The sequence below is a fragment of the Pan paniscus genome, chromosome 17 (assembly GCF_029289425.2).
Source record: "Pan paniscus chromosome 17, NHGRI_mPanPan1-v2.0_pri, whole genome shotgun sequence".
In the NCBI taxonomy this organism is placed as follows: Eukaryota; Metazoa; Chordata; class Mammalia; order Primates; family Hominidae; genus Pan; species Pan paniscus.
In genome coordinates, this window is record NC_073266.2 from 14,842,205 (window position 1) to 14,859,606 (window position 17,402).

Genomic DNA, 17,402 nt, shown 5'->3' on the forward strand with positions numbered 1-17,402 from the left:
TTTATATACTGTAAAAAATATATCCAATAGTACAGAAAATATATATTACATACTGTACATAAAATGTCAAAAAGTACACCAAATATGTGTTATATATACTGTAAATAAACTATAAAAACTACAGTAATTATATTTAATATACTGTACATAAAATATCAAAAATTACTCAAAATGTATATTGTATACTGTTAATAAAATATCAAAAATTACAGTAAATATATATTACACATTCTATTTAAAATATCAAAACTACACCAAAAATATATTTTATAATTTACATAAAATATCAAAAGTACACCAAATAGATATTATATACTGTACATTAAATATGAAAATGCACATTAAATCTATTTCATATATTGTACATATAATATTAACTAAAAGTACACCAAATACATTTTATATACTGTAAATAAAATATCGAATAGTACAGTAAATATATATTACATACTGTACATGAAATATCAAAAAGTACACCAAATATGTGTTATATATACTGTAAATAAACAATCAAAAACTACAGTAATTATATTTAATATACTGTACATAGAATATCAAAAATTACACGAAATGTATACTATATACCGTAAAAAAATATCTAAAATTACAGTAAATATATATTGCACACTCTATGTAAAATATCTAAAACTACGCCAAATATATATTATATAATTTACATAAAATATCAAAAGTACACCAAATAGATATTATATACAGTACATAAATTATCAAAAAGTACAGTAAATATATTTCATATATTGTACATATAATATTAACTAAAAGTACACCAAATACGTTTTATATACTGTAAATAAAATATCCAATAGTACAGTAAATATATATTACATACTGTACATAAAATGTCAAAAAGTACACCAAATATGTGTTATATATACTGTAAATAAACAATCAAAAAATACACTAATTATATTTAATATACTGTACATAAAATATCAAAAATTACACGAAATGTATACTATATAGCGTAAAAAAAATCTAAAATTACAGTAAATATGTATTACACACTCTATGTAAAATATCAAAAACTATGCCAAATGTATATTATATAATTTACATAAAATATCAAAAGTACACCAAATAGATATTATATACAGTACATGAAGTATCAAAAAGTACAGTAAATATATTTCATATGTTGTACATATAATATTAACTAAAAGTACACCAAATATATTTTATATACTGTAAAAAAAAATCCAATAGTACAGAAAATATATATTACATACTGTACATAAAATGTCAAAAAGTACACCAAATATGTGTTATATATACTGTAAATAAACTCTAAAAACTACAGTAATTATATTTATTATACTGTACATAAAATATCAAAAATTACTTAAAATGTATATTATATACTGTTAATAAAATATCAAAAATTACAGTAAATATATATTACACATTATATTTAAAATATCAAAACTACACCAAAAATATATTTTATAATTTACATAAAATATCAAAAGTACACCAAATAGATATTATATACTGTACATTAAATATCAAAATGCACAGTAAATCTATTTCATATATTGTACATATAATATTAACTAAAAGTACACCAAATACATTTTATATACTGTAAATAAAATATCCAATAGTACAGTAAATATATAGTACATACTGTACATAGAATGTCAAAAAGTACACCAAATATGTGTTATATATAGTGTAAATAAACAATCAAAAAATACACTAATTATATTTAATATACTGTACATAAAATATCAAAAATTACACGAAATGTATACTATATACCGTAAAAAAAATATCTAAAATTACAGTAAATATATATTGCACACTCTATGTAAAATATCAAAAACTACGCCAAATATATATTATATAATTTACATAAAATATCAAAAGTACACCAAATAGATATTATATACAGTACATAAAATATCAAAAAGTACAGTGAATATATTTCATATATTGTACACATAATATTAACTAAAAGTACACCAAATACATTTTATATACTGTAAATAAAATATCCAACAGTACAGTAAATATATATTACATACTGTACATAAAATATCAAAAAGTACACCAAATATGTGTTATATATACTGTAAATAAACAATCAAAAACTACAGTAATTATATTTCATATACTGTACATAAAATATCAAAAATCACACGAAATGTATACTCTATACCGTAAAAAAATATCTAAAATTACAGTAAATATATATTACACACTCTATGTAAAATATCATAAACTACGCCAAATGTATATTATATAATTTACATAAAATATCAAAAGTACACCAAATAGATATTATATACAGTACATGAAATATCAAAAAGTACAGTAAATATATTTCATATATTGTACATGTAATATTAACTAAAAGTACACCAAATATATTTTATATACTGTAAATAAAATATCCAATAGTACAGTAAATATATATTACATACTGTACATAAAATGTCAAAAAGTACACGAAATATGTGTTATATATACTGTAAATAAACAATCAAAAAATACACTACTTATATTTAATATACTGTGCATAAAATATCAAAAATTACACGAAATGTATACTATATACCGTAAAAAAAATATCTAAAATTACAGTAAATATATATTGCACACTCTATGTAAAATATCAAAAACTACGCCAAATATATATTATATAATTTACATAAAATATCAAAAGTACACCAAATATATATTATATACAGTACATGAAATATCAAAAAGTACAGTAAATATATTTCATATATTGTACATGTAATATTAACTAAAAGTACACCAAATATATTTTATATACTGTAAATAAAATATCCAATAGTACAGTAAATATATATTACATACTGTACATAAAATGTCAAAAAGTACACGAAATATTTGTTATGTATACTGTAAATAAACAATCAAAAAATACACTAATTATATTTAATATACTGTACATAAAATATCAAAAATTACACGAAATGTATACTATACACCGTAAAAAAATATCTAAAATTACAGTAAATATATATTACACACTCTATGTAAAATATCATAAACTACGCCAAATGTATATTATATAATTTACATAAAATATCAAAAGTACACCAAATAGATATTATATACAGTACATGAAATATCAAAAAGTACAGTAAATATATTTCATATGTTGTACATATAATATTAACTAAAAGTACACCAAATATAATTTATATACTGTAAAAAAAATATCCAATAGTACAGAAAATATATATTACATACTGTACATAAAATGTCAAAAAGTACACCAAATAGGTGTTATATATACTGTAAATAAACTGTAAAAACTACAGTAATTATATTTATTATACTGTACATAAAATATCAAAAATTACTCAAAATGTATATTATATACTGTTAATAAAATATCAAAAATTACAGTAAATATAAATTACACATTCTATTTAAAATATCAAAACTAAACCAAAAATATATTTTATAATTTACATAAAATATCAATAGTAAACCAAATATATGTTATATACTGTACATTAAATATCAAAATACACAGTAAATCTATTTCATATATTGTACCTATAATATTAACTGAAAGTACACCAAATACATTTTATATAATGTAAATAAAATGTCCAAAAGCACAGTAAACATATATTACATACTGTACATAAAATACCAAAAAGTACACCAAATATGTGTTATATATACTGTAAATAAACAATCAAACAATACACTAATTATATTTAATATACTGTACATAAAATATCAAAAATTACACGAAATGTATACTATATACCGTAAAAAAATATCTAAAATTATAGTAAATATATATTGCACACTCTATGTAAAATATCAAAAACTACGCCAAATATATATTATATAATTTACATAATATATCAAAAGTACACCAAGTAGATATTATATACAGTACATAAAATATCAAAAAGTACAGTAAATATATTTCATATATTGTACATATAATATTAACTAAAAGTACACCAAATACATTTTATATACTGTAAATAAAATATCCAATAGTACAGTAAATATATATTACATACTGTACATAAAATATCAAAAAGTACACCAAATATGTGTTATATATACTGTAAATAAACAATCAAAAACTACAGTAATTATATTTAATATACTGTACATAAAATATCAAAAATTACACGAAATGTATACTATATACCGTAAAAAAAATCTAAAATTACAGTAAATATATATTACACACTCTATGTAAAATATCAAAAACTACGCCAAATATATATTATATAATTTACATAAAATATCAAAAGTACACCAAATAGATATTATATACAGTACATGAAATATGAAAAAGTACAGTAAATATATTTCATATATTGTACATATAATATTAACTAAAAGTACACCAAATATATTTTATATACTGTAAATAAAATATCCAATAGTACAGTAAATATATATTACATACTGTACATAAAATGTCAAGAAGTACACCAAATATGTGTTATATATACTGTAAATAAACTATAAAAACTACAGTAATTATATTTAATATACTGTACATAAAATATCAAAAATTACTCAAAATGTATATTATATACTGTTAATAAAATATCAAAAATTACAGTAAATATATATTACACATTCTATTTAAAATATCAAAACTACACCAAAAATAAATTTTATAATTTACATAAAATATCAGAAGTACATCAAATATATATTATATACTGTACATTAAATATCAAAATGCACAGTAAATCTATTTCATATATTGTACATATAATATTAACTGAAAGTACACCAAATACATTTTATATAATGTAAATAAAATGTCCAAAAGCACAGTAAATATGTATTACATACTGTACATAAAATAAAAAAAAGTTCACCAAATATGTGTTATATATACTGTAAATAAACAATCAAAAAATACACTAATTATATTTAATATACTGTACATAAAATATCAAAAATTACACGAAATGTATACTATATACCGTAAAAAAATATCTAAAATTACAGTAAATATATATTGCACACTCTATGTAAAATATCAAAAACTACGCCAAATATATATTATATAATTTACATAAAATATCAGAAGTACACCAGATAGATATTATATACAGTACATGAAATATCAAAAAGTACAGTAAATATATTTCATATATTGGACATATAATATTAACTAAAAGTACACCAAATATATTTTATATACTGTAAATAAAATATCCAATAGTACAGTAAATATATATTACATACTCTACATAAAATGTCAAATAGTACACCAAATATGTGTTATATATACTGTAAATAAACTATAAAAACTACAGTAATTATATTTAATATACTGTACATAAAATATCAAAAATTACTCAAAATGTATATTATATACTGTTAATAAAATATCAAAAATTACAGTAAATATATATTACATATTCTGTTTAAAATATCAAAACTACACCAAAAATATATTTTATAATTTACATAAAATATCAAAAGTACACCAAATAGATATTATATACTGTACATTAAATATCAAAATGCACAGTAAATCTATTTCATATATTGTACATATAATATTAACTAAAAGTACACCAAATACATTTTACATACTGTAAATAAAATATCCAATAGTACAGTAAATGTATATTACATACTGTACATAAAATATCAAAAATTACACGAAATGTATACTATATACCGTAAAAAAATCTAAAATTACAGTAAATATATATTGCACACTCTATGTAAAATATCAAAAACTACACCAAATATATATTATATAATTTACATAAAATATCAAAAGTACACCAAATAGATATTATATACAGTACATAAAATATCAAAAACTACAGTAAATATATTTCATATATTGTACATATAATATTAACTAAAAGTACACCAAATACATTTTATATACTGTAAATAAAATATCCAATAGTACAGTAAATATATATTACATACTGTACATAAAATATCAAAAAGTACACCAAATATGTGTTATATATACTGTAAATAAACAAACAAAAAATACACTAATTATATTTAATATACTGTACATAAAATATCAAAAATTACACGAAATGTATACTATATACCGTAAAAAAATATCTAAAATTACAGTAAATATGTATTGCACACTCTATGTAAAATATAAAAACTACGCCAAATATATATTATATAATTTACATAAAATATCAAAAGTACACCAAATAGATATTATATACAGTACATAAAATATCAAAAAGTACAGTAAATATATTTCATATATTGTACATATAATATTATCTAAAAGTACACCAAATACATTTTATATACTGTAAATAAAATATCCAATGGTACAGTAAATATATATTACATACTGTACATAAAATGTCAAAAAGTACACCAAATATGTGTTATATATACTGTAAATAAACAATCAAAAAATACACTAATTATATTTAATATACTGTACATAAAATATCAAAAATTACACGAAATGTATACTATATACCGTAAAAAAAATCTCTAAAATTACAGTAAATATATATTGCACACTCTATGTAAAATATCAAAAACTACGCCAAATATATATAGTATAATTTACATAAAATATCAAAAGTACACCAAATAGATATTATATACAGTACATAAAATATCAAAAAGTACAGTAAATATATTTCATATATTGTACATATAATATTAACTAAAATACACCAAATACATTTTATATACTGTAAATAAAATATCCAATAGTACAGTAAATATATATTACATACTGTACATAAAATGTCAAAAAGTACACCAAATATGTGTTATATATACTGTAAATAAACAATCAAAAACTACAGTAATTATATTTAATATACTGTACATAAAATATCAAAAATTACAGGAAATGTATACTATATACCATAAAACAAATCTAAAATTACACTAAATATATATTAGACACTCTATGTAAAATATCAAAAACTACACCAAATGTATATTATATAATTTACATAAAATATCAAAAGTACACCAAATAGATATTATATACAGTACATGAAATATCAAAAAGTACAGTAAATATATTTCATATGTTGTACATATATTAACTAAAAGTACACCAAATATATTTTATATACTGTAAAAAAAATCCAATAGTACAGAAAATATATATTACATACTGGACATAAAATGTCAAATAGTACACCAAATATGTGTTATATATACTGTAAATAAACTATAAAAACTACAGTAATTATATTTAATATACTGTACATAAAATATCAAAAATTACTCAAAATGTATATTATATACTGTTAATAAAATATCAAAAATTACAGTAAATATATATTACACATTCTGTTTAAAATAACAAAACTACACCAAAAATATATTTTATAATTTACATAAAATATCAAAAGTACACCAAATAGATATTATATACTGTACATTAAATATCAAAATGCACAGTAAATCTATTTCATATATTGTACATATAATATTAACTAAAAGTACACCAAATACATTTTACATACTGTAAATAAAATATCCAATAGTACAGTAAAAGTATATTACCTACTGTACATAAAATATCAAAAATTACACGAAATGTATACTATATACCGTAAAAAAAATCTAAAATTACAGTAAATATATATTGCACACTCTATGTAAAATATCAAAAACTACGCCAAATATATATTATATAATTTACATAAAATATCAAAAGTACACCAAATAGGTAATATATACAGTACATAAAATATCAAAAAGTACAGTAAATATATTTCATATATTGTACATATAATATTAACTAAAAGTACACCAAATACATTTTATATACTGTAAATAAAATATCCAATAGTACAGTAAATATATATTACATACTGTACATAAAATATCAAAAAGTACACCAAATATGCGTTATATATACTGTAAATAAACAATCAAAAACTACAGTAATTATATTTAATATACTGTACATAAAATATCAAAAATCACACGAAATGTATACTATATAGCGTAAAAAAATATCTAAAATTACAGTAAATATATATTACACACTCTATGTAAAATATCAAAAACTACGCCAAATGTATATTATATAATTTTCATAAAATATCAAAAGAACACCAAATAGATATTATATACAGTATATGAAATATCAAAAAGTACAGTAAATATATTTCATATGTTGTACATATAATATTAACTAAAAGTACACCAAATATATTTTATATACTGTAAAAAATATATCCAATAGTACAGAAAATATATATTACATACTGTACATAAAATGTCAAAAAGTACACCAAATATGTGTTATATATACTGTAAATAAACTATAAAAACTACAGTAATTATATTTAATATACTGTACATAAAATATCAAAAATTACTCAAAATGTATATTATATACTGTTAATAAAATATCAAAAATTACAGTAAATATATATTACACATTCTATTTAAAATATCAAAACTACACCAAAAATATATTTTATAATTTACATAAAATATCAAAAGTACACCAAATAGATATTATATACTGTACATTAAATATCAAAATGCACAGTAAATCTATTTCATATATTGTACATATAATATTAACTAAAAGTACACCAAATACATTTTATATACTGTAAATAAAATATCCAATACTACAGTAAATATATATTACATACTGTACATAAATATCAAAAAGTACACCAAATATGTGTTATATATACTGTAAATAAACAATCAAAAACTACAGTAATTATATTTAATATACTGTACATAAAATATCAAAAATTACACGAAATGTATACTATATACCGTAAAAAAATCTAAAATTACAGTAAATATATATTGCACACTCTATGTAAAATATCAAAAACTACGCCAAATATATATTATATAATTTACATAAAATATAAAAGTACACCAGATAGATATTATATACAGTACATGAAATATCAAAAACTACAGTAAATATATTTCATATATTGTACATATAATATTAACTAAAAGTACACCAAATATATTTTATATACTGTAAATAAAATATCCAATAGTACAGTAAATATATATTACATACTCTACATAAAATGTCAAAAAGTACACCAAATATGTGTTATATATACTGTAAATAAACAATCAAATAATACACTAATTATATTTAATATACTGTACATAAAATATCAAAAATTACACGAAATGTATACTATATACCGTAAAAAAATATCTAAAATTACAGTAAATATGTATTGCACACTCTATGTAAAATATAAAAACTACGCCAAATGTATATTATATAATTTACATAAAATATCAAAAGTACACCAAATACATATTATATACAGTACATAAAATATCAAAAAGTACAGTAAATATATTTCATATATTGTACATATAATATTATCTAAAAGTACACCAAATACATTTTATATACTGTAAATAAAATATCCAATAGTACAGTAAATATATATTACATACTGTACATAAAATGAGAAAAAGTACACCAAATAGGTTTTATATATACTGTAAATAAACAATCAAAAAATACACTAATTACATTTAATATACTGTACATAAAATATCAAAAATTACACGAAATGTATACTATATACCGTAAAAAAAATCTCTAAAATTACAGTAAATATATATTGCACACTCTATGTAAAATATCAAAAACTACGCCAAATATATATAGTATAATTTACATAAAATATCAAAAGTACACCAAATAGATATTATATACAGTACATAAAATATCAAAAAGTACAGTAAATATATTTCATATATTGTACATATAATATTAACTAAAATACACCAAATACATTTTATATACTGTAAATAAAATATCCAATAGTACAGTAAATATATATTACATACTGTACATAAAATGTCAAAAAGTACACCAAATATGTGTTATATATACTGTAAATAAACAATCAAAAACTACAGTAATTATATTTAATATACTGTACATAAAATATCAAAAATTACAGGAAATGTATACTATATACCATAAAACAAATCTAAAATTACACTAAATATATATTAGACACTCTATGTAAAATATCAAAAACTACACCAAATGTATATTATATAATTTACATAAAATATCAAAAGTACACCAAATAGATATTATATACAGTACATGAAATATCAAAAAGTACAGTAAATATATTTCATATGTTGTACATATATTAACTAAAAGTACACCAAATATATTTTATATACTGTAAAAAAAAATCCAATAGTACAGAAAATATATATTACATACTGGACATAAAATGTCAAATAGTACACCAAATATGTGTTGTATATACTGTAAATAAACTATAAAAACTACAGTAATTGTATTTAATATACTGTACATAAAATATCAAAAATTACTCAAAATGTATATTATATACTGTCAATAAAATATCAAAAATTACAGTAAATATATATTACACATTCTGTTTAAAATAACAAAACTACACCAAAAATATATTTTATAATTTACATAAAATATCAAAAGTACACCAAATAGATATTATATACTGTACATTAAATATCAAAATGCACAGTAAATCTATTTCATATATTGTACATATAATATTAACTAAAAGTACACCAAATACATTTTACGTACTGTAAATAAAATATCCAATAGTACAGTAAAGGTATATTACCTACTGTACATAAAATATCAAAAATTACACGAAATGTATACTATATACCGTAAAAAAAATCTAAAATTACAGTAAATATATATTGCACACTCTATGTAAAATATCAAAAACTACGCCAAATAAATATTATATAATTTACATAAAATATCAAAAGTACACCAAAGAGATATTATATACACTACATAAATTATCAAATAGTACAGTAAATATATTTCATATATTGTACGTATAATATTAACTAAAAGTACACCAAATACATTTTATATACTGTAAATAAAATATCCAATAGTACAGTAAATATATATTATATACTGTACATAAAATGTCAAAAAGTACACCAAATATGTGTTATATATACTGTAAATAAACAATCAAAAAATACACTAATTATATTTAATATACTGTACATAAAATATCAAAAATTACACGAAATGTATACTATATACCGTAAAAAAATATCTAAAATTACAGTAAATATATATTACACACTCTATGTAAAATATCAAAAACTACACCAAATGTATATTATATAATTTACATAAAATATCAAAAGTACACCAAATAGATATTATATACAGTACATAAAATATCAAAATGTACAGTAAATATATTTCATATATTGTACATATAGTATTAACTAAAAGTACACCAAATACATTTTATATACTGTAAATAAAATATCCAATAGTACAGTAAATATATATTACATACTGTACATAAAATATCAAAAAGTACACCAAATATGTGTTATATATACTGTAAATAAACAATCAAAAAATAAACTAATTATATTTAATATACTGTACATAAAATATCAAAAATTACACGAAATGTATACTATATACCGTAAAAAAAATATCTAAAATTACAGTAAATATATATTGCACACTCTATGTAAAATATCAAAAACTACGCCAAATATATATTATATAATTTACATAAAATATCAAAAGTACACCAAATAGATATTATATACAGTACATAAAATATCAAAAAGTACAGTAAATATATTTCATATATTGTACATACAATATTAACTAAAAGTACACCAAATACATTTTATATACTGTAAATAAAATATCCAATAGTACAGTAAATATATATTATATACTGTACATAAAATGTCAAAAAGTACACCAAATATGTGTTATATATACTGTAAATAAACAATCAAAAAATACACTAATTATATTTAATATACTGTACATAAAATATAAAAAATTACACGAAATGTACACCATATACCGTAAAAAAAATCTAAAATTACAGTAAATATATATTGCACACTCTATGTAAAATATCAAAAACTACGCCAAATATATATTATATAATTTACATAAAATATCAAAAGTACACCAAATAGATATTATATACAGTACATAAAATATCAAAAAGTACAGTAAATATATTTCATATATTGTACATATAATATTAACTAAAATTACACCAAATATATTTTATATACTGTAAATAAAATATCCAATAGTACAGTTAATATATATTACATACTGTACATAAAATATCAAAAAGTACACCAAATATGTGTTATATATACTGTAAATAAACAATCAAAAACTACAGTAATTATATTTAATACACTGTACATAAAATATCAAAAATTACACGAAATGTATACTATATACCGTAAAAAAAAATCTAAAATTACAGTAAATATATATGGCACACTCTATGTAAAATATCAAAAACTACGCCAAATATATATTATATAATTTACATAAAATATCAAAAGTACACCAAATAGATATTATATACAGTACATAAAATATCAAAAAGTACAGTAAATATATTTCATATATTGTACATATAATATTAACTAAAAGTACACCAAATACATTTTATATACTGTAAATAAAATATCCAACAGTACAGTAAATATATATTACATACTGTACATAAAATATCATAAAGTACACCAAATATGTGTTATATATACTGTAAATAAACAATCAAAAAATACACTAATTATATTTAATATACTGTACATAAATTATCAAAAATTACACGAAATGTATACTATATACCGTAAAAAAAAATCTAAAATTACAGTAAATATATATTGCACACTCTAGGTAAAATATCAAAAACTACGCCAAATGTATATTATATAATTTTCATAAAATATCAAAAGAACACCAAATAGATATTATATACAGTATATGAAATATCAAAAACTACAGTAAATATATTTCATATGTTGTACATATAATATTAACTAAAAGTACACCAAATATATTTTATATACTGTAAAAAATATATCCAATAGTACAGAAAATATATATTACATACTGTACATAAAATGTCAAAAAATACACCAAATATGTGTTATATATACTGTAAATAAACTATAAATACTACAGTAATTATATTTAATATACTGTATATAAAATATCAAAAATTACTCAAAATGTATATTATATACTGTTAATAAAATATCAAAAATTACAGTAAATATATATTACACATTCTATTTAAAATATCAAAACTACACCAAAAATATATTTTATAATTTACATAAAATATCAAAAGTACACCAAATAGATATTATATACTGTACATTAAATATCAAAATGCACAGTAAATCTATTTCATATATTGTACATATAATATTAACTAAAACTACACCAAATACATTTTATATACTGTAAATAAATATCCAATACTACAGTAAATATATATTACATACTGTACATAAATATCAAAAAGTACACCAAATATGTGTTATATATACTGTAAATAAACAATCAAAACTAAAGTAATTATATTTAATATACTGTACATAAAATATCAAAAATTACACGAAATGTATACTATATACCGTAAAAAAAATCTAAAATTACAGTAAATATATATTGCACACTCTATGTAAAATATCAAAAACTACGCCAAATATATATTATATAATTTACATAAAATATCAAAAGTACACCAAATAGATATTATATACAGTACATAAAATATCAAAAAGTACAGTAAATATATTTCATATATTGTACATATAATATTAACTAAAAGTACACCAAATACATTTTATATACTGTAAATAAAATATCCAATAGTACAGTAAATATATATTACATACTGTACATAAAATATCAAAAAGTACACCAAATATGTGTTATATATACTGTAAATAAACAATCAAAAAATACACTAATTATATTTAATATACTGTACATAAAATATCAAAAATTACACGAAATGTATACTATATACCATAAAAAAAATCTAAAATTACAGTAAATATTTATTGCACACTCTATGTAAAATATAAAAACTACGCCAAATATATATTATATAATTTACATAAAATATCAAAAGTACACCAAATAGATATTATATACAGTACATAAAATATCAAAAAGTACAGTAAATATATTTCATATATTGTACATATAATATTATCTAAATGTACACCAAATACATTTTAACTACTGTAAATAAAATATCCAATAGTACAGTAAATATATATTACATACTGTACATAAAATGTCAAAAAGTACACCAAATATGTGTTATATATACTGTAAATAAACAATCAAAAACTACAGTAATTATATTTAATATACTGTACATAAAATATCAAAAATCACACGAAATGTATACTATATAGCGTAAAAAAATATCTAAAATTACAGTAAATATATATTACACACTCTATGTAAAATATCAAAAACTACGCCAAATGTATATTATATAATTTTCATAAAATATCAAAAGAACACCAAATAGATATTATATACAGTATATGAAATATCAAAAAGTACAGTAAATATATTTCATATGTTGTACATATAATATTAACTAAAAGTACACCAAATATATTTTATATACTGTAAAAAATATATCCAATAGTACAGAAAATATATATTACATACTGTACATAAAATGTCAAAAAGTACACCAAATATGTGTTATATATACTGTAAATAAACTATAAAAACTACAGTAATTATATTTAATATACTGTACATAAAATATCAAAAATTACTCAAAATGTATATTATATACTGTTAATAAAATATCAAAAATTACAGTAAATATATATTACACATTCTATTTAAAATATCAAAACTACACCAAAAATATATTTTATAATTTACATAAAATATCAAAAGTACACCAAATAGATATTATATACTGTACATTAAATATCAAAATGCACAGTAAATCTATTTCATATATTGTACATATAATATTAACTAAAAGTACACCAAATGTATTTTATATACTGTAAATAAAATATCCAATAGTACAGTAAATATATATTACATACTGTACATAAAATATCAAAAAGTACACCAAATATGTGTTATATATACTGTAAATAAACAATCAAAAACTACAGTAATTATATTTAATATACTGTACATAAAATATCAAAAATTACACGAAATGTATACTATATACCGTAAAAAAATATCTAAAATTACAGTAAATATATATTGCACAGTCTATGTAAAATATCAAAAACTACGCCAAATATATATTATATAATTTACATAAAATATCAAAAGTACACCAGATAGATATTATATACAGTACATGAAATATCAAAAAGTACAGTAAATATATTTCATATATTGTACATATAATATTAACTAAAAGTACACCAAATATATTTTATATACTGTAAATAAAATATCCAATAGTACAGTAAATATATATTACATACTCTACATAAAATGTCAAATAGTACACCAAATATGTGTTATATATACTGTAAATAAACAATCAAATAATACACTAATTATATTTAATATACTGTACATAAATTATCAAAAATTACACGAAATGTATACTATATACAGTAAAAAAATATCTAAAATTACAGTAAATATATATTACACACTCTATATAAAATATCAAAAACTACGCCAAATGTATATTATATAATTTACATAAAATATCAAAAGTACACCAAATAGATATTATATACAGTACATGAAATATCAAAAAGTACAGTAAATATATTTCATATGTTGTACATATAATATTAACTAAAAGTACACCAAATATATTTTATATACTGTAAATAAAATATCCAACATTACAGTAAATATATATTACATACTGTACATTAAATATCAAAAAGTACACCAAATATGTGTTATATATACTGTAAATAAACAATCAAAAACTACAGTAATTATATTTAATATACTGTACATAAAATATCAAAAATTACACGAAATGTTTACTATATACCGTAAAAAAATATCTAAAATTACAGTAAATATATATTACACACTCTATGTAAAATATCAAAACTACGCCAAATGTATATTATATAATTTACATAAAATACCAAAAGTACACAAAATAGACATTATATACAGTACATGAAATATCAAAAAGTACAGTAAATATATTTCATATGTTGTACATATAATATTAACTAAAAGTACACCAAATATATTTAATATAGTGTAAAAAAAAATCCAATAGTACAGAAAATATATATTACATACTGTACATAAAATGTCAAAAAGCACACCAAGTATGTGTTATATATACTGTAAATAAACTATAAAACCTACAGTAATTATATTTAATATACTGTACATAAAATATCAAAAATTACTCAAAATGTATATTGTATACTGTTAATAAAATATCAAAAATTACAGTAAATATATATTACACATTCTATTTAAAATATCAAAATTACACCAAAAATATATTTTATAATTTACATAAAATATCAAAAGTACACCAAATAGATATTATATACTGTACATTAAATATGAAAATGCACATTAAATCTATTTCATATATTGTACATATAATATTAACTAAAAGTACACCAAATACATTTTATATACTGTAAATAAAATATCGAATAGTACAGTAAATATATATTACATACTGTACATGAAATATCAAAAAGTACACCAAATATGTGTTATATATACTGTAAATAAACAATCAAAAACTACAGTAATTATATTTAATATACTGTACATAGAATATCAAAAATTACACGAAATGTATACTATATACCGTAAAAAAATATCTAAAATTACAGTAAATATATATTGCACACTCTATGTAAAATATCTAAAACTACGCCAAATATATATTATATAATTTACATAAAATATCAAAAGTACACCAAATAGATATTATATACAGTACATAAATTATCAAAAAGTACAGTAAATATATTTCATATATTGTACATATAATATTAACTAAAAGTACACCAAATACATTTTATATACTGTAAATAAAATATCCAATAGTACAGTAAATATATATTACATACTGTACATAAAATGTCAAAAAGTACACCAAATATGTGTTATATATACTGTAAATAAACAATCAAAAAATACACTAATTATATTTAATATACTGTACATAAAATATCAAAAATTACACGAAATGTATACTATATAGAGTAAAAAAATATCTAAAATTACAGTAAATATATATTACACACTCTATGTAAAATATCAAAAACTATGCCAAATGTATATTATATAATTTACATAAAATATCAAAAGTACACCAAATAGATATTATATACAGTACATGAAGTATCAAAAAGTACAGTAAATATATTTCATATGTTGTACATATAATATTAACTAAAAGTACACCAAATATATTTTATATACTGTAAAAAAAAATCCAATAGTACAGAAAATATATATTACATACTGTACATAAAATGTCAAAAAGTACACCAAATATGTGTTATATATACTGTAAATAAACTCTAAAAACTACAGTAATTATATTTATTATACTGTACATAAAATATCA